Consider the following 23,729-nt stretch of genomic DNA (forward strand, 5'->3'; position numbering starts at 1 on the left):
TTGAATTCGAATTATACTAAGCTATTTGGTTTTCCCAGATCATGTGTTTCAACCATAGATTAAATCTGGAGTAGATCTACGGTTGTGCAGCTAGATTATTTGTAGTCCATCTGCACTTCACTACCTTGCTCTTGTCTACCTTCCACTTCTATAAAGCAGCTAAACGACCTCCTGATGCACTCAAACTGTCTTACCCAATTCTGCCTTCAGCCACTTGATTTATAAGGAGTATGTCTGTTCTTGTATCTGTGCCTTGCTCTGAATTAATGTTACACAAGCAATGGCAAAGCTAACCGTTTTAACTCTGCATACATGCCAACATTCTAAACCACCTGGGAAGGAGATTTTGTCAGAATAATCGGGAGACACAAATGTTGCCAAAGGAATGCATTGGCAAAGATTTATTTTAAGCGGGAGAGTGTAAAAAATAGCAATATTTTTTGCTGAAAAATCAGGAGTCTCCCGCCTAAATCGGTAAAGTTGGCATTTGCAGGTAATGCCATAACATGCCCAGGTACTGGCAGCACCATTCGTCATATGTTGCCATTTTAAGGCTGGGTAGTGCCTGGAAAAAGCAATTGCTTTGCAAGGTGATACTAATATGATACCCAAATGCTTGTGGCTTTATAATTTTGCAACCTCAAAAGCCATCTTGTTTTACCTAGACCTGGCTTGTATGTACAGATTAACGCGTCACTAGGTTGACAAGGGTACACAATTATGGTAGGAACTAGCGACGCAGACGTTTATAAAGCCACCTCTGCCCATTGTCATTTGTGTTCCAGCATCTTTCAAGAATGTTCATGTGACCCTTGAACCTTCCCTACTGCAGGGCAGTTGCTGGAGATGTCTAGACTGTCCCAGAAAAAGGCCCATGCAATGCAAGCACTATGTTTTGAAATGAAGGATTATTAAGCAGGGGTCGGAAGAGCAAGCATCCCCTTCAGAAACAAAATTTACCGTTATCATTTTATTATTTAAAAAAGTCGGGCTATCCCACCGTCACCTGGTGGCATTCTGTCGCCCAATACTTTAGCCAGGCCTCCCGTTTAATACACCAGCCCTTTTCTGTCTTGAACGTGCGTGAACCTCGTCGGCTCCTTTAGCGCTTCCCCCCCTAAGGCCATTTCGGCATAAAAAAAGCTACCCGGCTCACCCACTCAATATGAACTAAAATGCTTTCCCACTAAACACAATATTCACCTTGCTGCACTCACCTGCCCTCCTCAGTCTGCGGTGACGTAGTGGTAGCTCCCATCTGAGAAAAGGACCATAGCAACGGCCTGCCCCCTCTTCTTCACGTGACTCTGATGTCATCTCTGTGGTTCCGGCTGGAGCAGTGAAGCGCTTCCGGAGCACGTTCAGACAGTGAGTGGGGAGGGGGCTGACAGGCAATTATGAACGCTGTTGCTGCCAGTGCCAGTGCAATCAGACCCTGCCAGCCTTTTGCTTGCAGCGGATGGGGTGGGCATTTTCCCTGACGACCCTGCCAGCCTTTTGTTTACAGGTTTAGGTTGGGCATTTTCATTGCGACGGCGGGAATTTTTCTACGGCTCTGGCTACCATGTTGCAGGAACAGCAGCAACCCGTGTGCTCTTGGCTGTAAATACAATTGCCATTTTCTTCCGGATACCGTGAACGTTCCTGCAAGACGCCTGATTTCAATAGGGGAGAGGGAAATTACATTTTTTCTAAAAAATCATGCTCATCTATTCAAAATGAAAGGTATGGAGGGCTAAGAAAAGGAACAGGGAGACAGTGTATGATGGTGTTTAACTGATCAATGGGGGCTAATAGAGTGATTTAATGTTTCATGAGCGTGTGATTATTAGGATGGATGGTTTTAGAGGAGGTTGGTTAGGGCTACCTGCCTGTGATTCGGGATTGGCACACAAGCATCTGTTGCAAGGGGGAAGGGGCATCTTGCTATTTAGAGGGAGGATGGAGCATTATGGTATTGGACTAGAGGGAGGGATTGGGCATCTTGGTGGGGTCTGAATGGTTGCATAGGGGCATGCTGGTGTGGGTCTGTTGGGATGGGGCACATTTGTGTGGATCTGGAGAAAGGTGGGGGTCTGGGGAGGGATAGGGACAATGGTGTGGGTTTGGGGAAGGGTTAGAGTACATTGGTGTGGGTCTGGGAAGGGATGGAAGACGGGTGTGTTTCTGGAGGGAGAGATGGGGCACAGTGTGTCTGGAGGGAGAGATGGGTCATCTAGGTGTGGGTTGGGAAGTTGGATGCAGCATCTTGGTGTGGCTCTGGAGGGAGGTGGTGGGGGCACATGGGTGTGTTTCTGGAGGGAGAGATAGGGCACAGGGGGTCTGGAGGGCGGCATGGGTCATCTAGGTGTGGGTTGGGAAGTTGGACGTGGCATCTTGGTGTGGCTCTGGAGGGAGGTGGTGGGGGCACATTGGTGTGGCTCTGGAGGGTGGTGGTGAGGGCACATTGATGTGGATCTGGGCGGAGGGATGGTGCACATGGGTGTGTTTCTGGAGGGAGAGATGGGGCACAGTGTCTGGAGGGTGGCATGGGTCATCTAGGTGTGGGTTGGGAAGTTGGACGGGGCATCTTGGTGTGGCTCTGGAGGGAGGTGGTGGGGGCACATTGGTGTGGATCTGGGCGGGGAGGCATGGTGCACATGGGTGTGTTTCTGGAGGGAGAGATGGGGTGCAGTGGGTGTGGAGGGTGGCATGGGTCATCTAGGTGTGGGTTGGGAAGTTGGATGGGGCATCTTGGTGTGGCTCTGGAGGGAGGTGGTGGGGGCACATGGGTGTGTTTCTGGAGGGAGAGATGGGGCACAGCGGGTCTAGAAGGTGGCATTGGTCATCTAGGTGTGGGTTGCGAAGTTGGATGGGGCATTTTGGTGTGGCTCTGGAGGGAGGTGGTGGGGCACATTGGTGTGGATCTGGGCGGAGGGATGGTGCACATGGGTGCGTTTCTGGAGGGAGAGATGGGGCACAGTGGGTCTGGAGGGTGGCATGGGTCATATAGGTGTGGGTTGGGAAGTGGGACGGAGCATCTTGGTGTGGCTCTGGAGGGAGGTAGTGGGGACACATTGGTGTGGCTCTGGAGGGAGGTGGTGGGGGCACATTGGTGTGGATCTGGGCGGAGGGATGGTGCACATAGGTGTGTTTCTGGAGGGAGAGATGGGGCACAGTGGTCTGGAGGGTCACATGGATCATCTAGGTGTGGGTTGGGAAGTGGGACGGGGCATCTTGGTGTGGCTCTGGAAGGAGGTGGTGGGGACACATTGGTGTGGCTCTGGAGGGAGGTGGTGGGGACACATTGGTGTGGGTTTGATGGGAGGGACGGGGACATTGGTCTGGGGAGGGATGGCCGCATATTGGTTTGGGAGGAGGGGATGGGGCACATTGGTGTGGGTCTGGGCGGATGGGGGCATACTAGGTTGGGTGGTTTTAGAGGGGGTTGGCTGGGGCTATCTGCATGTGATTCAGGATCGGCACATGGGCATCTGATGCAAGGGGAAGGGGCATCTTGCTATGTGGAGGGAGGATGGGGCATTATGGTATTGGTCTAGAGGGAGGGATGGGGCTTCTTGGTGTGGTTCTGAGAGGAAGGGATGGGACATTGGTATGGGTCTGAGAGGAAGGGATGGTGCACATGTGTGCGTTTCTGGAGGGAGAGATGGGGCACAGTGGGTCTGGAGGGTGGCATGGGTCCTCTAGGTGTGGGTTGGGAAGCGGGACGGGGCATCTTGGTGTGGCTCTGGAGGGAGGTGGTGGGGGCACATGGGTGTGTTCCTGGAGGGAGAGATGGGGCACAGTGGTCTGGAGGGTCACATGGATCATCTAGGTGTGGGGTGGGAAGTGGGACGGGGCATCTTGGTGTGGCTCTGGAGGGAGGTGGTGGGGGCACATTGGTGTGGATCTGGGCGGAGGGATGGTGCACATGGGTGTGTTTCTGGAGGGAGAGATGGGGCACATTGGGTCTGGAGGGTGGCATGGGTCATCTAGATGTGGGTTGGGAAGTGGGACGGGGCATCTTGGTGAGGCTCTGGAGGGAGGTGGTGGGGGCACATTGGTGTGGGTTTGATGGGAGGGACGGGGACATTGGTCTGGGGAGGGATGGCCACATATTGGTGTGGGTTTGGGAGGAGGGGATGGGGCACATTGGTGTGGGTCTAGGCGGATGGGGGCGTACTAGGATGGGTGGTTTTGGAGGGGGTTGATTGGGGCTATCTGCATGTGATTCAGGATCGGCACATGGGCATCTGATGCAAGGGGAAGGGGCATCTTGCTATGTGGAGGGAGGATGGAGCATTATGGTATTGGTCTAGAGGAAGGGATGGGGCATCTTGGTGTGGGTCTGGAGGGAGGGATGGGGACATTGCTGTGGGTATGAAGGGAGGCATAGGACACATTGGTGTGCATCTGGAGGGAGGGATGGGGCACATTGGTCAGAGGATGGATAGGGGCATCTTTCTGTGTGGAGGTGTGAAAACAAGGAAAAGGAAACGCACCAACACAGGTTACAAAGGAACATACAAAGCACTTTATTTTATACTGAATCCAGTTACAAAAGAACAGAACAAAATTCAGATAGCTATCGACCCTCAGTACAACACAGCGAACTCGGGCGTGGTTCGGTGTGCTCAGTGAGTGCAACAATTCATTGAAACAGTCAGGCTTTTATACATTTCTCCAGCCTGTTGTCCAGCCTTTCTTTGGGTCAACCATTCCATAAATAAGTTACTGCTCTAGGGTCCCTTGCCAGGTCAAATCTAGTTCATCTTAGGTTTATACATTAACAAGAAGAAATGGTAATAATGTATGCTCTAGGCCTAACATTACAATGCAGGACTTAATTTATACAATATAGTTAAGCAGGTGTTCTCATTCAATTATAGATCAGTTTCGGTGATACAGGTAATCCATTGCACACAGGTCAGCAGAAGGACAAGGTCTCGGCTCATGGCCCTAACAAGTGGCCTGCAGGCAAGTTATACATTAGCTGTACAGAGGTCATGACAATCAAGTTCTGTTCTGAATAACATAGGCTACCATTTTAGCTCACATGGTGACTTTATAGAGCAAGAAAACCTAAAATGGCGGCTTGACCCAAAATGACAGTTTACATGGTTTCTAAGGTCAGGACCTTGCAATGCGAGTTTATTCACATGTAGTTTATAGGCAGCTTGTTAGCAGCTTGGCGTAGGCCAATATACATATATTCATAGCAATAGGAGGCACAATATAATTTCTAGTTTGACAGAGGGAGCATGGACCATCATGGTATGGGTCTTGAGGAAGGGATTGGGCATCTTGGAGTCTGGATCGGAGGGGGCATTGTTGATCTGGAATGGAGGGACAGGGCATATGATGGGGCATGTCAAGGGAATGGTGGAGCATGTGGTTCAGGGCTGGAGCACTCTGGTGGGAAGGAAGGGGGCATTGGGGTGTGAATGCAGGGATGGGGTATGTTTGTCTGGAGAGAAGGATGTTGGTTTATTGGATTGGTGGGAGTATGTGTGTCGAAGGGATGGGGTAATCGGTTGTGGGTATAGAGAGAGAGAGCGAATGGCTCCATCCGAGTTGAGTCTGGAGGTAGAGGTGAAGCATATGGGTCTTGCTCTGAGGGGTGGAGCATCTTGGTGTAGGTATGGAGGGACGAATATTAGTGTCTTTGTGTGGGTTCGGATGGTGGCATGCAGGTCAGAAGGGAGGTGGCATTTGAATCTGGAACGTGTGTTTGGAAGGAGAAATGGGGCATTTGAGTGTGAATAGTATCTGCTTGTGGGTGGGGGCATGAAGGATCATTAACAGTGGAGCAGCGGGAGGGAGAGCCGTGGGCCCGACCTCGGTTGCATCCCATATGTGCAAACCACAGCCCGGGGCACCTCTCGCAGAGTGGTCCGGTGCACGTGGTCAACCAGGCGCCAGGGAGCAGGCATTCCCTTCCACCGGAGAGGGGTCAGCAACCCAGCAGATGGCTGGGGATGCGTGGCAGGGTTGGGTTAACCTGCTGGGATGTCCCCAACCACGCATCGGAAAGGGAGCCCTGCGCAGCCCCCTCTCCTCACTGAGCCCGCCTCTGCGCTGGCCGGGGGTGCGCACTCCTCTCCCTGACCTGCCAGCGGGTGGGAATTGGTGGGCACACCCCCGGTCAGCATGGAAGCCCCGAGTGGGGGCAGCCGGGAGTCGAGGGAAACCTGACTGCTGTCAAGGGGCGCCTCCCCAGGCAGACGGGCTGGGCACGCCAGGCATGAGCCATGGTGCAGCTGGCTTAGTTCACGGTGGGTGCCAAGGTTCCAGCCGTCCACATCTGTGAGTGAGCGTTAGCCAGGCCCGCTGGCACAGTGGGTGTCTTTCCCAGGTACCTGGAGCTGGGCCCTATGCGGCCGGGCTGGGGTTTGAAGACTCCCGCGGTCCCACCCGACCACCCTGTCTGTGCTGTCTCTGGCCCGCCTCGCTGTCTGTCTCCCAGCCCTGCCCCCCACCCACCCCCCAAAAGGGAAGCGGAAGGGGTCGGGGAAGGATGAGTGGATCGGGCCGGGTGGGCAGGTGGCGGAATGGCCTACCTTCATCCAACTGGGAAACTCTTTGCTGCTGCAGGTGGCGGTCAGGCTTCCTAGGCGGAGCACCTGGATTTTTAATTTTTTTTTATTGAAACCACAATGGTTTCGACCGAGCTAGATGGGGCACTGGGCTGTCCTGCCAGAGGCGGCGCTACCTCCCCCGACCTTCTGCACCGGCAGGGTCAGGCCGACGTCTGGAACAAAAAAAAATGTCTTGTGACTCTTGGCGGTGGATCACTCGACTCGTTCATCGATGAAGAACGCAGCTAGCTGCAAGAATTAATGTGAATTGCAAGACACATTGATCAACACGTTGAACGCACCATGTGGCCCTGGGTTTTTCCCGGGGCTACGGCTGTCGGAGAGTCACTTGTACATCAATTGCCCTGGGGTTCCCTCCCAGGGGCGTGGCTGGGGCTGTCGCAGGGACCCCATTCCATTCATCCCCCTAAGGTCAGACCCCGATCAGCACCATCGCTGGATCCTTGGATCTGGCGCGCAAGCTCATTGCTGATGTGTCCTGGCCTCTCCAGTTTCCCCGCCTCATGCTGGTTTCGGGAGGGCGGGTGGTCGACGCGCCCCGGATGTGGTGGTGGTGGCGGCAGCAGCAGGCTTTAAAAAAGCCTGGCGCACCTTCACCCTACCCCGGGGCACCTGGCCGTGCTGTGTGTGGCTGTCTTTGGTGTCCCGCGGCTGCCGGCGCAGGATGACCATGGAGCGTGGACCTCATGACCATGTGGGCTTTGGTCGCAGGTTGGGACAGAGGCACAGGGCTGGGGCAACGCCCCGTACAGGCCCTAGGCCAGCAGCCCTGAGCTTTGTGCTACCTGACCACGGCCTCAGATCAGACGTGGTGACCTGCTGAATTTAAGCATATTACTAAGCAGAGGAAAAGAAACTAACCAGGATTGCCTCCGTAACGGCCAGTGAAAAAGGGAAGAGCCCAGCACTGAATCCCATTCAGCGGCAGGCGTGGGAAATGTGGCGTACAAACGACCGACTCCCCCAGCATCGCTCAGGGGGCTCAAGTCCTTCTGATCGAGTCTCACCACGCGGATGGTGTTAGGCCGATAGCGGCCTCTTGCACACCGGGATCAGGTCTTCTTAGAGTCAGGTTGCTTGGGGATGCAGCCCAAAGCGTGTGGTAAATTCTGTCTAAGGCTAAATACGGGTGCTAGACTGGTGGTCAACAAGTACCGTAAGGGAAAGTTGAAAAGAAGTTTGAAGAGGCTTCAAGAGGGCTTGAAACGGTTAAGTGGTAAACTGTGGGCGGACTGCACAGATCCCAACACGGCAGGCAGGTTGGTCACCTGGAACGGTGGAGGCCCTTGCGGGTCTGGGGCCCGGGCACATCCAGCCCCAGCAGGGCGTATTTCCTCTGTAGCGGTGCACCACGACCGGCTGGGAAGGCCCCAGGGGGCAGGTGGCTCTCTGCTCCAGCAGAGAGTGTTACAGCCCCCTGACAGTTTTGCTGTGTCCACAGGGCTGAGGGAGATACTGCCACCGCGCCCTTATCCGGCAACTGTCCTGGCCCCTCTTGGGGGTCGCTAGAGTGGCAACGGGAGACGGGGCTCCAATGTGACTTTGATGGACTGCCCTCAATACACCCCGACCATGTTGTGCTGCCGGGGGTTGGGGGCCACAAAAGGCGCCAGGTGTCTGAGGTGATGTCGGTTAACCACCCAACCTGTCTGGAAACACTGACCAAGGAGTATAACACGTGCCTGAGTCAGAGGGCCGAATGAAACCCTGTTATGTAATGATGTTGAGGCTGGTGCTCGCGGATTGCATTGGCATCCTGTCGCGGTGGGCCTTGCACCGACCCGTCTCGCCCGCTCTGTCAGATGATGCATGAGCGTGTGTGATAGGACCCGAAAGATGGTGAACTCGGCGTGGTGGGGGTCTGTAGCGGTCCTGATGTGTAAATTGGTCATCCGACCTGGGTATAGGGGCAAAAGACTAATCGAACGATATAGTAGCTGGTTCTCTCCAAAGTTTCCCTTAGGATAACTGGCGCACGGAAACCCCAGTTTTATCTAGCAAAGCGAATGATTAGAGGTCTTGGGGCCAAAATGATCTCAACCTACTCTCAAACTTTAAATGGGTATGAAGCCCGGCTCGCTGGCGTGGAGCCGGGTATTGTATGAAAGTGCTCAGTGGGCAACTTTTGGTAAGCAGAACTGGTGCTGCGGGCTGAACCGCACCCCCCTAAAGCCTGTGCCCCTGGATGGTGGGGTCGGGGCAGGCCCGGCCGGCCACTGGGCCAACTAGTCTGGTAGTAGGTCCAGATGGCCCAACTTGTGGCTGGCGGATCAGATAGGCTGAGTTGCAGCTGACTCCTGCATTTGTCTCCGGCGGGTTCAGTAGGCTTAATAGTTGGCGTGGAAGTGTCTCCCCGGCCCGAGTGCGCAGTGGTGGTGCCTTAAGCCCAGGGCGGGGAAGAGAGGCAGTAGCTTAAGCACCCACCCTAGAGCACGGGGGTGGTACCTTAAGCCTGTGCCCCTGGACGGTGGGGGCAAGCACGGCCGCCGGGCCAGATGGCCCGAGTTGTGGTTGCAACAGCTGACTCCTGCATTTGTCTACGGTTGGCATGGAAGTGCCACCCTGCGGCCTCCAGGGCGGCCGTGGCGCAATTACCGGCTTTAGTTCAGTGGCGTTTGTGGGTTGCACCCGGTCCTCGGGCAAGTATCAACCTTGTGTGATCAGGTCCAAGACGAGCTGCGTGTGTCAAGGGGTGCCCTGAGCGGGGTCCCTTTCCTCCACGTGGGGGTAAATGCGCTTGCAGTGGCTGGCACGGAGTTCCACAGTGTTTGTGGGTTAGTCCTGGAGGACTAGTCCCAGAGCCTCTCCCACCTCTAATGTGGTGGGAGAAGCTCTGAGGGGGGGCCCGGCCAGAGCTCCAGGGTGAAAGCCCCCAGACCCAGTGGTAGTCGCAGGGAGCCCTGGTGGGGTTCCCATCGCTCCCCACAGGGAAAAGCTCTAAAGGGGCCCTGCTAAAGCTCCGGGGTGGCTGGTGAGGGGGGGGGTTCCTAGCCTTGGGCGCCTGTCTCACATCTGGGTTGACTGTGCCCAAGCCCGGTGGTGATCGTGGGGAGCCCTGTCCCTCTCTGGAGGGTAAAGCTCTAATGTGGTGGGAGAAGCTCTAAGGCAGTCCTCGCCAGAGCTCCAGGGTGGCCGGGGCTGCTGCCCCCACTGGCCTTGGGTGCCAGCCTTGTGCGTGTGGGTCAAGTCCCCAAGCCTTGCGGCAGTCGCGGGGAGCCCTGGATGGAGAAGCTCTAAAGGGGCCCTGCTAAAGCTCCAGGCTGGCTGTGGGGTGCTGGTCCCCCCCCAAGCACCCAGCCTTGGGTACCTGTCTTACATGTGGGTCGACTGTCCCTCCCCGGAGGGATAAGCTCCAAGGTGGATCAAAAACCTCTTAAGTGGAGGGGGAGAAAAACTCTAAGGTGGCCTGGCCAGAGCTCGAGGATGACGATTGGGATGCTGGCCTATGCATTTGGGAACCTGCCAGTTCCCTGTCCTTTGTCAGGTGAGGGTGGGGGGGGCAAAGGCCCCTCCCGTCCAGACCCATTGGAATGCATTGACCTACCAGATAGCTGCTCTGCGAACCCGGCCATCTGGTCATTGGCCAGAAGAATGTCTGCAAGGACCATACGGCTTGGCTGCTCTCGAAGTCCCGATGGCCGTCAGTTTGAAATTTGTCTCCAGTTGGGTCTATAAGGAGCCCAACGCTTTTGCCGAGAGGTCCCGCTCTTGTCACTCTGGGTACACAGATGACAAAACTTAGTCACCTTCCTCCGGATTACTATAGACTGGGTGAGAGGGACCTGTCTGCACTCCTCTTGGTTCTCACTGCCCAACCCGGGCTCCATGGTGAAACCCCGGGCCAGCCGTGGGTTGTGCCCCATGCAATGCACCAGCAGAGACTGGCCTGCTGGGATCGATTTGCTGCACTTGGTCCGTCTAGGGTTGGACTGCTTGGCCAGCCTCGGCTGTTTCAAGCAATTTGCTTCCACCTGCCTTGGGACCGTGTCAAGGGTGTGCTTCCCTCGGGGAGGGCCCCCTCGCGTAGGCAGCTCTAGAGCAAAGGCCGAGCAGCCCGGCAACCCCCCAGTGGTGAGATCAGACGGGATCCCCTCGCAAGCACCAACGCAGCCCCTCCTCCACCAAGCACGTTTCTCCAGCAGTTTGGAACACACGTTGGCTGCTGACTCCCTCTGTCGCAATACCAGTGGCAGTGTGCTGGCAAAGCCCCCTACCGGTGCATGTTGTGCCTAGCCTCTCCCTCCCACCCACCCTCTGACATGGCGAAGCAGGCCTGGCCGCCGGCGCCTGCGTGACCAACCTGTCCACCTGCCCTGCACACGTCTAGGGATGCTCTTTGGCGCTCGGGTCCTGCAGACAGCTCCAGAGGGTGCGAAGGTTGGCTCTGAGGCAGTCACGCGGCTCCCCCCGTTGCCACCCTCCAGCAGGTGCGGCTACCTCATTGATCCTGCCAGTAGCATATGCGTGTCTCAAAGATTAAGCCATGCACGTGTAAGTACAAACGACTGGTACAGTGAAACTGCAAATGGCTCATTAAGTCAGTTATGGTTCCGTTGATCGCTCCATCTGTTACTTGGATATCTGTGGTAATTCTAGAGCTAATACATGCCGACGAGCGCGGACCTCCCGGGATGTGTGCATTTATCAGACCAAGACCAATTTGGGCTTGCCCGGCCGCTTTGTTGACTCTAGATAACCTCAGGCCGATCGCACATCCATGTGACCGCGACGATGCATTCAGATGTCTGCCCTATCAACTTTCGATGGTACTTTCTGTGCCTACCATGGTGACCACAGGTAATGGGGAATCGGATTCTGGAGAGGGTACCTGAGAAACGGCTACCACATCACGGAATGCAGCAGGCGCCCAAATGATCCAATCTCGACTCCGGGAGGTAGTGACGAAAAAGAACAATACAGGACTCTTTCGAGGCACTGTAATTGGAATGAGTACACTTTAAATCCTTTGAGTACCAATTTGAGGGCAAGTCTGGTGCCAGCAGCCGCGGTAATTCCAGCTCCAATAGCATATATTAAAGTTGCTGCAGTTAAAAAGCTTGTAGTTGGATCTTGGGATTGAGCTGGCGGTCCGCCGCGAGGCGAGTTACCACTGCCTGCCCCAGCCTCTTGGCGCCCCCTTGATGCTCTTGACTGAGTGTCCTGGGGGTCTGAAGCGTTTACTTTGAAAAAAGTAGTGTTCAAAGCAGGCTGGTCGCCTGAATATTGGAATAGGACACAGGTTCTATTTTGTTGTTTTTCTGAACTGGGGCCATGATTAAGAGGGACGGCCGGGGGCATTCGTATTGTGCCGCTAGAGGTGACATTCTTGGACCAGTGCAAGACGAACCAAAGTGAAAGCATTGGCCAATAATGTTTTCATTAATCTACTGTCGTTTTTGGTTGTTTGGTCTTCAGGTCTGCCACTCTGTCAAATTCCCTAGGAGTGCTGTTAACCTCCGGAGGGAAGTGTCCATGTCTGTTAGCACAACTAGGAGGTCGTTGGCAAAGGCCATTGCCTTATGGTCTTCCCCACCGAATGTAATCCCTTTCATTCCCCTCTCCTGTCTAATTCTAGCTAGGAAGGGTTTGCGAAGGTTTGCATACAGGCATGGTGACATGGGCAGCCCTGCTTAGTACCCCTAGTGATCCTTATCGCCTAGGAGACATGCCCATTGATAGCTAGCCTGATAAGTGGCGCTCCATAGTTGACTTTGACCAGGTGGAGAAGGCCCGGGCCAAACCCCATAACCACCATGGAAGCAAACAAGAATGGCCGTTTGACTAGGTCGAATGCCTTCTCTGCATCTAGTGCTAACACCCCCTGCCCTCCTGACTGCCCTGTTTGACTTCTCTATCAGGTGGGATATTCGCCTAATGTTGTCAAACGTTTGTCTCCCCTTGACAAAGCCTGCTTGATCCGGGTGGATCAGGTCGGTGATTACTTTATCCATTCTAGATGTTAGAATGTTTTGTAAAGATTTTGGCATCGAGGTTTATTAGGGCGGTAGGAGTTACAGAGGGTTTGTTTCATGTTTGGCTTAGGGAAGAGGATTACCTTGGCTTCCTCCATGGACTGGGAGATGCAGCCCGTATCGGAGGAGTTGATCAGGGATGTTGTTAACGATACTAATGTGGTATGGAATGCTTTATAGAATGTAGCGGGGTACCTGTCCGGGCCTGGGGCTTTATTTGGTTGTTGCGATTGGATCCCTACACGCACCTCGTCTTACGTAATCGTCCCTTCTAAAGCGTCACGCTGGCTCTGTTCTAATCTTTTTAGCCAGCAAGATATTAAGAAGGCCTTTTGGAGGTCACTCTCCGGTGCCTCCGTAGAGTAGAGGCTTGTATAGAACTCTGAACGCCTGCAGGATCTCTTCTGTACGTGTGGTTTCCTGTCCCTCCACCATCTGAATGTGGCGTGTTGTACCTGCCGCCTCCTTCTGCTTAACCGCCTGGCTAAATGCCGGCCTGTCTTGTTTGCCTGGAGGTAATACTTCTGCCTCAAGAATAGGAGCAAATTTGTTTAGCTAGAAGGATATTGATTTGCCCTTTGATATGCCTATACTCCCTCCTGATCATTACCCCCCTATCTGTCTCCGTTAACCCCTGTTCTAGGTCCACCTGGAGGGCCTTCTCCTGTTTGGCTCGAGATGCCTGCTTTGCTATGAGCATCCCCCGCATGGTTGCCTTAAAGACGTCCCATACTACATGTTCCTGCACCTCCAGGGTCTTATTTTCCTCAAAGAAGTTGCGGATGGACTTGTGTATCTCGTTTGAAATTACTGCATCAGCAGATGTCAGGGGAACCGCCACTTCCACAGGCCTCCTCCCCCCTCCCATTGGATTTCTAGCTGCAGGGGAGTGTGGTCAGGCAGGGCTATGGTTTCCCTTTCTATGATCCGTACATGGCAAAGCAGTGTCTCTGAAACCAATATGTAATCAATTCTTTAGAATGTTCGGTGCACATGTGAGTAGTAAGTATACCACTTGGAGTCCCCTTTTAGTTCATGCCATGTATCTGCTAATGCCATTCTGTTATGCTAGCCTTAGTTTACTAGATGGGCCTTTTAGATGTGGGTGTTCTGTCCGCGCTTCTGTCTGTGGATGGGCGCCACGGCAAGTTAAAATCCCGTCAGTATTAGCTGGCTTGTTGTTAACTAGTCTAGCTTCTCCAAAACCCCCTGCAAGTATTCGTCCTGCCCTAAGTTAGGGGCGTACACTGTGGCGATTGTGAGAGGCCACCCCCCATTGTAGCTGGACAAAGAGGAATCTACCTTCCTTGTCATCTTTTGTGCCTATTATTTCGACGTCCGGTCGGTGTCTAAACGCTATGAGGACCTTTCAAGCTTTGCTCTTATCGATGGCCTGCAGAACCTGGGGGTACCCTCTCAACTTCATTCTGTGTCTGTCTTGCTTACGGATATGGGTCTCCTGGAGCATCACAATGTTGGGCTTAGTATCCTGGAGGAGGCTCACCAGTTTCTGTATCTTGGGTGATCCCCCACCGCTGCTGTTAAGTGGACAGCCTATTCAGCCTGGGGCTGCGTTTGCTGCCCCCCGCAATTGTTTGTCTTGTCTTTGACCTCTCTACTCTTCTCCATTCCCATGGCTTCTCTTGGTGGCCTTCATGTTCTGGCCTCCTATTATGTCCTCTCCCTGCATCCCCTTCTTCAATATGCAGGATCTTGGGTCCCTCATCCAACATAGTGATGTGGTGTTGGCGCCCTTTGCACTTGAAGACCATTCCAAAGGGGAATGTCCACCTGGATCTTATCTGGGCTTTGGTCACCGGGCCCATTTTAGTATGGATTTGGTCAGGTCCTGGAAAAGTTCTATGACCGCGCTGGTCACTTTTCAGGGTTGCTTTCCTCGCCGCTTGGAGGATGCATTTGTTTTGGTCGTATCGCTTTAAAGCCATCGCCACTTCTCTTGGCCTGGCCCCGGGTTCTTCTCGCTGCAGACCTTCTATCTATGAGAATTTCTCCCCCAGCCATGTCCAGCAAATCTTTGTACACGTGCTGCATTGTTTCCCTGAGGTTGGCATTGCTCACACTTTCTGGCAGCCCCTTCATCCTGATGTTGGACCTTCCTGAGCTGTTCTCCAAGTCCTTGACTTGGAGCTCCAGGTTGTGTCGCTACTGCATGCTGCTTCGCTAATACATCTATCTTCCCGGTGTTTTCAGTGAGGTCTTGAATGGCGTTTTCATTTGTATCAATTCAACTGTCGCCTTTGATTTCCTGCAGGGATTGTGCAAGTTCTGTGCGTATTAGGCTTAATTGTGTCTGAAGGGTAGCAGTCGTTTGGTCACTGAATGCCTTAAAGCACTGTTGCAGCACCTTGCTCGAGACCTCTTGCCCCTGTGGCAGCGTCGGGGGGGTTCCTCAGACTGCTGTCTCTCTGTCACCGCTGGATCCTCTTCCTCTGGGGCTTCTGCCTCATTTCTCCATAGCTTTTGGAGGGTCCCTTCCTGTTTTCTTGAGATCTTGGCCCTTGAGGGGCCTTTTTTGGCCTCTTTGGCCTTGTTGCGCAACATTGCCTGGTGATGGCGAGTGCCTGCCTGCACCTTACTGTAGGGGGCTTCTCCCCAGGCCTCTGAGGTTCCTCTTGACCCCGGGGTATTGGCCAGTTGTTCTGTATGAAGGGGATGCTTCTCACTCCCTCCTGTGTGCAGTGGGGGTCCAGCTCCCCTTTAGAGCCTGGGTTAGTTGCCCCCTGGGGGCTGTGGGGCTAGTACTCTCAAAGGTGAAAGTGGTCATGGTCACAGTGTCACACTGTCATGGAGCCCAGGAACTTCTTGAATTTCGTCCTGGAGTGCCCCGTGCTCCCACCGCTCCTGAGCATCTAAGTATGCTCTTGCACCAGTGGAGGTTCCTTCTCGATTAATCTTGCATGGCAAGGTTAGTTTTCATAAGGGTGGGTGGTGGAGCGAAGCAGCCCTCTCCTGCGGAGTCAAATGCTGGGGGTTGGGAGCACGTGCTGCCCCCACCCCTCGCCCCCAGGTTCCTTCCCTGGCCGTTAGCGGGGGGATGCTGCAGGAGACTTGGTGCTGTCACCCTTCTATTACTGCAGTTTGCCTCTGATGTTGCTGAATGGTATGGGCTTGGGCCTTTGCCTGGGTCTGGGTATGCTGCGGGTCTCCTGCCGTAGGGGGGGTCCCCTTCCAAGTGTAGGTTATGGTGCGCTGGGGCTGATGCTTTCATAAACCTCCATGTCCTTTGTTTGGGAGGGGAGCGTCTTGCGTGTGCCTGCTTCATGGCTGCCAATTCCCTTAATTATGCCTACTTGCCATGCGCCAGCTGGAGTGCATCACAGCACATGGGGCCCCGGCGCCACGTGGTTCGTGGAGGCCCTGCGCTGCGTGGAGCCGGGCTTGCTGTATGGGGCAGAGGCGGGCGCAGGATTTCAGGGGAATACTAGCCACTCCCTCTCATTTCTAACTGGGTGTCCGGGCTGGGCTCTGCTGTATTGCCGCGCTGCAGTGCTTGCGCCAGTGTGTCCCGGCAGGCGTGCTGGTCCAGCAGCCTTGTCTCCCCCAGGTCGCCCGCCGGGGATCCGTGGTGTTCCGCTCACACTCCCCAGTCTCGCCTATGTAGGCTTGGCTGAATGGGCACCCTGCGCCTTCTGCACCACCCCCGTAGGTTCTCTGATCTCCTCCGGCTTGACTGTCAGTCCCCACACAGGCATCGCTGTTGGCGGTCTCAGGTCCACTCACTCTGCCCCCAAACGCTCCAGTTGGAGTTTTCTTGGGGACCGCTCGCTTCACGGGTCATTCCCTTTGCTTTTGCTGCCTTGAGGTCTTTTAACGCCGCTTACTCCTTCTTTTTCGGGTGGCCGGGGAGGAGCGCGCTCCTCACGGTGGGGTGGCCACGGGGGCCATTTTGGAATATTCTTATGAAGCTTTTTGAAGCCTTCATCTGCCCTTTCTTGAGTAATCTTTCTTCCACACTTCTCAATCCATTTTTCATCCAGGATGTGGCACAGAGGGGGTGCTGGTCTCCAACGTTGACGATGTGGCTTGGCTGCACGACTCGGGCAGCGTTGGTGCTTATTACTTGACTTATCTGCCGCCTTTGATACCGTTGACCTTGCCCCCTTGCTCGTCTGGGCTGGCCTTTCTGGTGCCTTTCTTTCCTGGTTTTCTTTGTTTCTCTCTAACCGAACAATCAATTTCCATCCCCCTTTTCACTCTGTACCGTCTGCCTTGAGATGTGGAGTTCCTCAGGTTTGCTCCATCTTCCAGGTTTGTTTAACATGTACATGTAACCTCTTACCAAGCTTATCTGCTCTCACGGCTTCCACTGTTATTCTTAAAAGATGACACAGATCATGGTCAGTTCAGATCTCTCTTGTCGAGACAGCGACCAGATTTAGGTCCTGTCTCGAAGCTGTGGGTGCATGGATGTGTAATAGCTGGTTCAGGGGGAATAAATTAGGTGTTGGTGGTGGGCCCTCCTTCCTCTACTGCCTTTTGGACCCCCTCTTTTTGGCCATCTTTAGGGGTAAATATGTTATCTGAGATTCCGCAGACAGAAAAGCTAAGTCCAGTATATCAAAGGGGCCATCTTCAAATGAAAACCCCATAGTAAGGTTCTTTGTTTACTCCTTTTTCGGTTACGTGCCCCTGTGGTGTCCTTACTTGTTATGTCCTCTATGAACCACTGCAATACCCTATTTCTGGCACAAACTGGCTACTTCCTATGGCACCTTCAGGTCCTGTAGAACTTTGCAGCCAGAGTAGCCACTTACACTCCTAGTTGTGCTCACGTTACTCCATGTGTGCACCATCTTCATTGGCTACCCATTGGCCAAGCCCATTCAGGTCAAGGGCTAACGTCTAGTTCATCATGCCTTTTATGGAACTGGGGCAGAATATCTACAGGCCAAATTCTGTACATTCCTGCTCGGCCACTCCGCTTGGTAAATGCCTGATATTAAATGCTGACAAAACTGCCTTGTACATATAAATCCATTATACATCCATATAAAAGTGCTGTGTGCAAAATGCGTCATAAAGTGAAAGAACCATATTACTTCAAGGCAAATCGTAACTATTGGAAATGCTTGACTAAAGTGCAAAGAGTATAACGGATTCAAAAAGTGCTAGGTGCGCTTGAGAAAAGTGTCAAGTGTTTCCGAGTTCCTTCCACTCTAATCACATTTTTAATTTTAGGCAGTGTGAGTTGCTTTTCATGTTATTTTAACTCACTGTCCTATAAATCCATATTTCGAGTGACATTTATAACTTGGAAATGTTCTGAGACCTTTAGTTGTCTATAGTTTACCTGTACTTGTTCACCCTACAGCACCATTATGAAAAGCAAATAATTTATAGATCTAGAATTGCGTTACAAACCTCCGGCACTGTGTGTCAGCGTGCTCCTGCTGAAGGTGTGAAGTTGTGATATCTGTTGAGCCATTACAGGTAATATTGTGACAAAAGATTGTGAACATTTGAAATAATAAAGTTTTCGTTTTCTGTTATCCAATTCTTGCAGCGATTCATGGGCAGTTATGAGAACTGTATTTCCATAAATGTTTCACCATTCGGCTTCTTTTTCTTCCAATCCCCCAGGTAAAGCAGGTTCACTCCATATGGCTCCACCAATTTGATCTTTGGTTTACACGTGTCTATGTATTATTTGTTGCTTTACAGTGTAAGCACTTGTCATAATAAAAACACTTCAGTTACCCAATTGTCTATTTCTTTAAGCTAATGTGTTGTTTGTTTTTAACCCCTTAACTGCTAATGCCCCCCTGCGCGCCAAGCCCTTTCTTGGTGGTTTGGGTATGTCGCATTCAATCCCTTGTAACTTTTTATTTACATGTGATATCTCGCTCCAATTTGGCCCCCTTTCTTCCCACATGTAGGTGATCATAACGCCACCTAGGAATCCTAGTTTGCTGTATGGGGGGTGCGAGAAAATAGCTGAAAAGGGAGCACATTTCGTGTTTTTTCAGAAAATGCCATTAAAATGATGTACAAAGAAGCCTGTGGTTGTTTCCTTGTAAGAGCTGGGAACAAATGGTTTGCTGTGCTGAATTTGCCATTTTCCAGGCTTTCAAGAACAGATTGAGTGGAAACCAAAAAAATAAGGTTACCATCAATTTTGTGAGAGCTATGCGAGATTACCCCTTTCCCCCCCCCCCCCCCAATAGTCCATGCGTGGACGGAATGGAAGAGTAGGGTAGGAAAGCTGAAGGGGAAGACCAAGGCATACATTTCTGAAAAGTGACAAAATTCCGCTTTTAGGAAAAGGTGATTTGCGCAGGTCACGCAACATCTATGTAGGGAAAATGCCCATAGTTTGGTGAAAGATTTGAAAAATGAAAGTTAAAGGTATGTGCTGGACGTGGTTGGACCTGTAAGGTAATGGCTTCTGTAAATATTGAGAAAAGCAATGCCCCGCTACGTTCCCCTGACTTTTCCAGTTAGGAAATCGCATAGACCACAAGCCAGGAACGGAGCCATAGTACACAGGAATTTTATGCTGACGGCCTAAACAGACATACTTAGCATGTGTAAATAAGGAAAATAAATGTGAGGAATGGCGAGCATACCATTTTTGAAAGATCACAGGCAGACCTTTTGAAGGGTAGGTGACTTGAGCAGGTTACAAAAGCATACAGTACCTTAATCAGCAACTACATATAGTTCACGTTTGGGAAATTAAAGGGCTGTGTAACAAAGTGCAGTAGCAAATGTATGAAAATGTTAAACCAAGTGAAAACAACAAATGTCCTACCATCCCACATTCCCAAACGTGTCCTGATGATGTGTCGGTGTACCTACCTGGGTGCAAATGGAAAAGGCTAAACCACTGGTAACCCAAGTGTTTCAGGAGAGCAGACTCCTGTAGGAACCCACAGAGGTCTGGCTTGTGCAAATTGCCCTAGAATGTATTACCCAAAAGCCCAGCAAAGTTTGAAATGTAGGAAAAATAAACACAATTTTCAGACATTTCCAACCTGGAAACTACTGAAACATACCGCCAACAACACATGGCCTACCTTCCCACAGGTGTCTGGATGAAAACAGTACCTCATGTGTGAGTGTACCTACCTGGGTGAAAAAGAAAAAGTGTTGATCATCCCCAAGTCCAACGGCAGTCCCAAGGAACACCAGCAGAGTCTCCATCCATTCCCTGAGGGGTAATTCTGTAATGCTGCCTAGCCAGAGCTCCAGGATGGTCGGGGGCGATTTCCCCAGCCTTGGATGACTCTACCATGTGGGTCAACCATCCCCAAGTGCAGCGACACTCCCAAGGAGCCCCGGCAGGGTCCCCGACCTTTCCCAGAGGGAGAAGCTGTAACACAGGCCAGCCAGAGCTCCAGGATAGTTTGTTCCTGGCCTTGGGCAGCTGTTTCCCATATGGAGTGACCATCTCCAAGTGCAGCGGCTGTCCCAGGGAGCCCTGACATGGTCCCCTTCCCTGAGGGAGTGGGACCCTTCTGTGGCTTCCTGGAACTGCTGCTGGGCTGTGGGACGGTCAACCCACATGGGAGACAGCTGTCCAAGGCCGGGGACATCACCTCCAACCATCTTGGAGCTCTGGCTGGCCTCTATTACAGCTTTGCCCCACCAGGGAGCCCCGGCAGTGTGTCAATACCTCCACGAAGGGAAAAGCTGTAATGTAGCCCAGTCAAAACTCAAGAACGGCTGGGGGTGATGTCCCCGGCCTTCGGCATCTGTCTCCCATGTGAGTCCACCATCTCCAAGTGCAGTGGCAGCCGAAGGGGGCCCGGCAGGTCCCCCTCATGGAGAGAAATGGTATAATACAGGTCAGCCCAGAGCGCCAGGATGGTCAGGGGTGCTGTACCTGGCGTTGGGTGGCTGTCCCTTGTTTGGTTTGACTGTCCACAAACCTGGCAACCGTTCCAGGGAGCCTCGGCAGGGTCCACGTCCTTCCCAGAGGGTGAAGCTGCAACGAAACCCAGCCAGAGTTCCAGCACAGTTGGGGGTTCTGTCCCTGGTCTTGGGCGTTTGTTTCCCATTTGGGTCTACCGTCCTCAAGCACAGCGGCTGTCCCAGGGAGCCCTGGCAGGGTCCCTGTCCCTTGCCAGAGGGAGAAGCTGTAATGCAGACCAGCCAGAGATCCAGGAAGGTGGCAGTGATGTCCCTGGCCTTGGGTGGCTGTCTCCCATGTGGGTTGACCGTCCCCAAGTCCAGCTGCAGTTCTGGGCAGCCCTGGCAGGGTCTCCATTCCTCCTCTGAGGTGAAGGGTCCCCATTCGTCCTCGGAGGTGAAATCTGTAACACAGCACAGCCAGAGGTGCAGCCTGGGCTTGCAGACAGTCAACCCACATGGGAGACAGCAGCTCCCAGGGAAACACCAATGTTTTGCTGGCATGGTGGGAATTTGTGGCCTGGCCCTGCATTTGTGTCCCAGCCCACCAAAATACCTCCCCAGACTGCCCAATCCCATAGAATAAAAAAACGACTTGCATAACGTTGCAGCTCCTTGCGTAAAGAAACCTGTAAACAGCACAAAAAACATGAATTACCTATGTTCAGACCAGCAAAAACAAATCATAACTATCACGCTCCGATCAAAGCCATCCCTGGTGGTCTAGTGACCCTCATACCCCAGTAAAAACACTTTGCCCCTTCCTAGGGGCTGATTTTTATTAAGACTATTAGTGACCATAACACCATTTAACAGTATAATTATAGGTTTATGGATTTTGGTCGACCCCCTCCCCCCAAACTGGTTGAAAATCCTCTGCCCCCTCCCCTCATTTCTTTACATTTTTTATACCACTGATGGTAGATGATGGGTTGGGGACAGGCCATATTGGATTGTGTAAGGGGTGGGTGGTGGCGGGGCGACCTACCACAAAATCTGACATTAAAAAACATTAGGTACAAAACATTTGGAAAACATTCAACTACTTCAGGTTCAATTTCAACACATAGATCCATAATTATGCCAACGGTTAAGATATTTCACACTTTGGTCCAATTAAATGGTTATGATAAATCTGGAATATGTTAAATATGTAAGAACCATGAACTGATAACTCAAGTGATATGATAAATGAAAATAAGGCCTACTTTAACAATATAAATACATTCATGGAATATAAATGACTGAAAATATGAAACTGTTAATGAAAAGAATTACATATTGAGTACAACAAGGAACTGAGTGACAGCATAAAAAAAGGTGAGAACTGTGACCGTGTTTCTAGGTGGACATATGGGAATGGAGCCACGAGACTCTGGGGGGGGGGGGGCCTGCACCTTCAGAAAGATAATAGCCAGTATATAAGGTATTCCCAAGGCGTCTACCCTATCCACTTTATCCTTTGCCAGTTACCAGTCTGTAATTCAAGACCTGGTAGAGTTTTGAAGAATGAACAACTCTGCATTAGAAGGCCAAAAGATCTGTGGGTATTGTCTTTGATCCCACTAAAAGTACATTTAAATACACAGTCTGCTGGATGGACTATAGAAAAGACCTACTAGAGCTTGGGTATGCAATGAAGTTGGCAGATGAGGAGGTTCAAAGTTGGCAGAGTTATTGTGCAGCTGCCTGCAGGAGGCACCATGGTGGGGTCAGGCAGCTACCATGACAACGCTTCTTGACCTCAAGTTGGCAGCTGACAATTTATAACTGATTCGAATCACTAGATCTGAAGATGGTGAGTTACTCAGAAGAGCCAATCACTTTGTCAAGTACACACAAGGAGTTGGGCACATTAATTAACACCCTTCCTTTTCCAGTATCAAAATGAGCAGGACTATACAGGGAGGCTTTGGTAGAAGGCCTAGTATGTGAGTTTGGAAACAAGCGTTGCAGTAAAGAGCGGAGTGAAACAGGAAGAAGGAAGGCGAAGGGTGTTGAAGGAGAGTAAGACTTGACGTGAATGGGAGAGGAAGGTGAAGATGCGTCAAAAGAAGGGAAAGGGGGAGAGCAGCGTGAAGAGGGGAAAACTAGCAAGGGGGGAAGGAGAGAATGAAGGTGAGACACAAGAGAAAGGAGGAAATTACTTGGAGAACAGTTTAAAAGGTACAGACAAAATCGGTGTTGGAAGATGAGGGCCACTGATGGAGGAACATTTTTCGAAAGGTACTGAGGAAGAAGAGCAGAAGGTGGACCCTGAAAATAAGGTAAATGCTGCGGAAGAAGGCCTGTGTCCATTAAGTAGTATGCTAGCTGGTGCCTGGTTGTACATCTTAACCTAATAACTAGCCCATCAAAAGTAGAGAAGGGTATTGGAAAGACGAGGAGGAGTGCAGAAAAGTCAGAGGGCCGTTTCTCTAATGGGAAATAACTGCTTCAGTGTGAGTGGGCTAGTTCCCATTAGACAACAGGATCTTACTGCCTTTCCAGGTCGGAGGGCCGTTTCTCTAATGGGAAATGGCTGCTTCAGTTTGAGTGGGCTAGTTTCCATTAGACGACAGGACCTTTCTGCCTCTGCAGGTCGGAGGGCCGTTTCTCTAATGGGAAATAGCTGCTTCAGTGTGAGTGGGCTAGTTCCCATTAGACGAGAGGACCTTTCTGCCTTTGCAGGTCGGATTGCCGTCTCTCTAATGGAAAATAGCTGCTTCAGTGTGAGTGGGCTAGTTCCCATTAGACGAGAGGACCTTTTTGCCTTTCCAGGTCGGAGGGCCGTTTCCCAAATGGGGAAATAGCTGCTTCAGTGTGAGTGGGCTAGTTCCCATTAGACGAGAGGAGCTTTCTGCCTCTTCAGGTCGGAGGGCCGTTTCTCTAATGGGAAATAGCTGCTTCAGTGTGAGTGGGCTAGTTCTCATTAAACGAGAGGACCTTTCTGCCTCTGCAGGTCGGAATGCCGTTTCTCTAATGGGAAATAGCTGCTTCATTGTGAGTGGGCTAGTACCCATTAGACGAGAGGACCTTTCTGCCTCTGCAGGTCGGAGGGCCGTTTCTCTAATGGCAAATAGCTGCTTCAGTGTGAGTGGGCTAGTACCCATTAGACGAGAGGACCTTTCTGCCTCTGCAGATCGGAGGGCCGTTTCTCTAATGGGAAATAGCTGCTTCAGTTTGAGTGGGCTAGTCCCCATTAGACGAGAGGACCTTTCAGCCTCTGCAGTTCGGAGGGCCGTTTCTCTAATGGGAACTAGCCTTCTGAGTGTGAGCAGGCTAGTTCCCATTATTATTCAGGACTTGGCCACTAGGGCCAAAAGGG

The 23,729-nt window shown here is 52.1% G+C and overlaps 1 long non-coding RNA gene and 1 other non-coding gene across 2 annotated transcripts in view; both read left to right on the forward strand.

Moving 5' to 3' along the window:
* Positions 1–1,317: 1,317 nt before the first annotated feature.
* Positions 1,318–23,729, forward strand: part of LOC138504274 (uncharacterized) — a 101,660-nt gene continuing 79,248 nt past the window's right edge. Inside the window, exon 1 of the long non-coding RNA XR_011279814.1 lies at positions 1,318–1,368. This is a non-coding gene — a long non-coding RNA (uncharacterized lncRNA). The remainder of the gene's footprint in view (positions 1,369–23,729) is intronic.
* LOC138505265 (5.8S ribosomal RNA) lies at positions 6,755–6,905 on the forward strand. The gene has a single exon (XR_011280090.1). It is a non-coding gene; the product is annotated as a 5.8S ribosomal RNA (ribosomal RNA).

The sequence above is a fragment of the Ambystoma mexicanum genome, chromosome 11 (genome assembly GCF_040938575.1).
Source record: "Ambystoma mexicanum isolate Mex_15411 chromosome 11, UKY_AmexF1_1, whole genome shotgun sequence".
NCBI lineage: Eukaryota > Metazoa > Chordata > Amphibia > Caudata > Ambystomatidae > Ambystoma > Ambystoma mexicanum.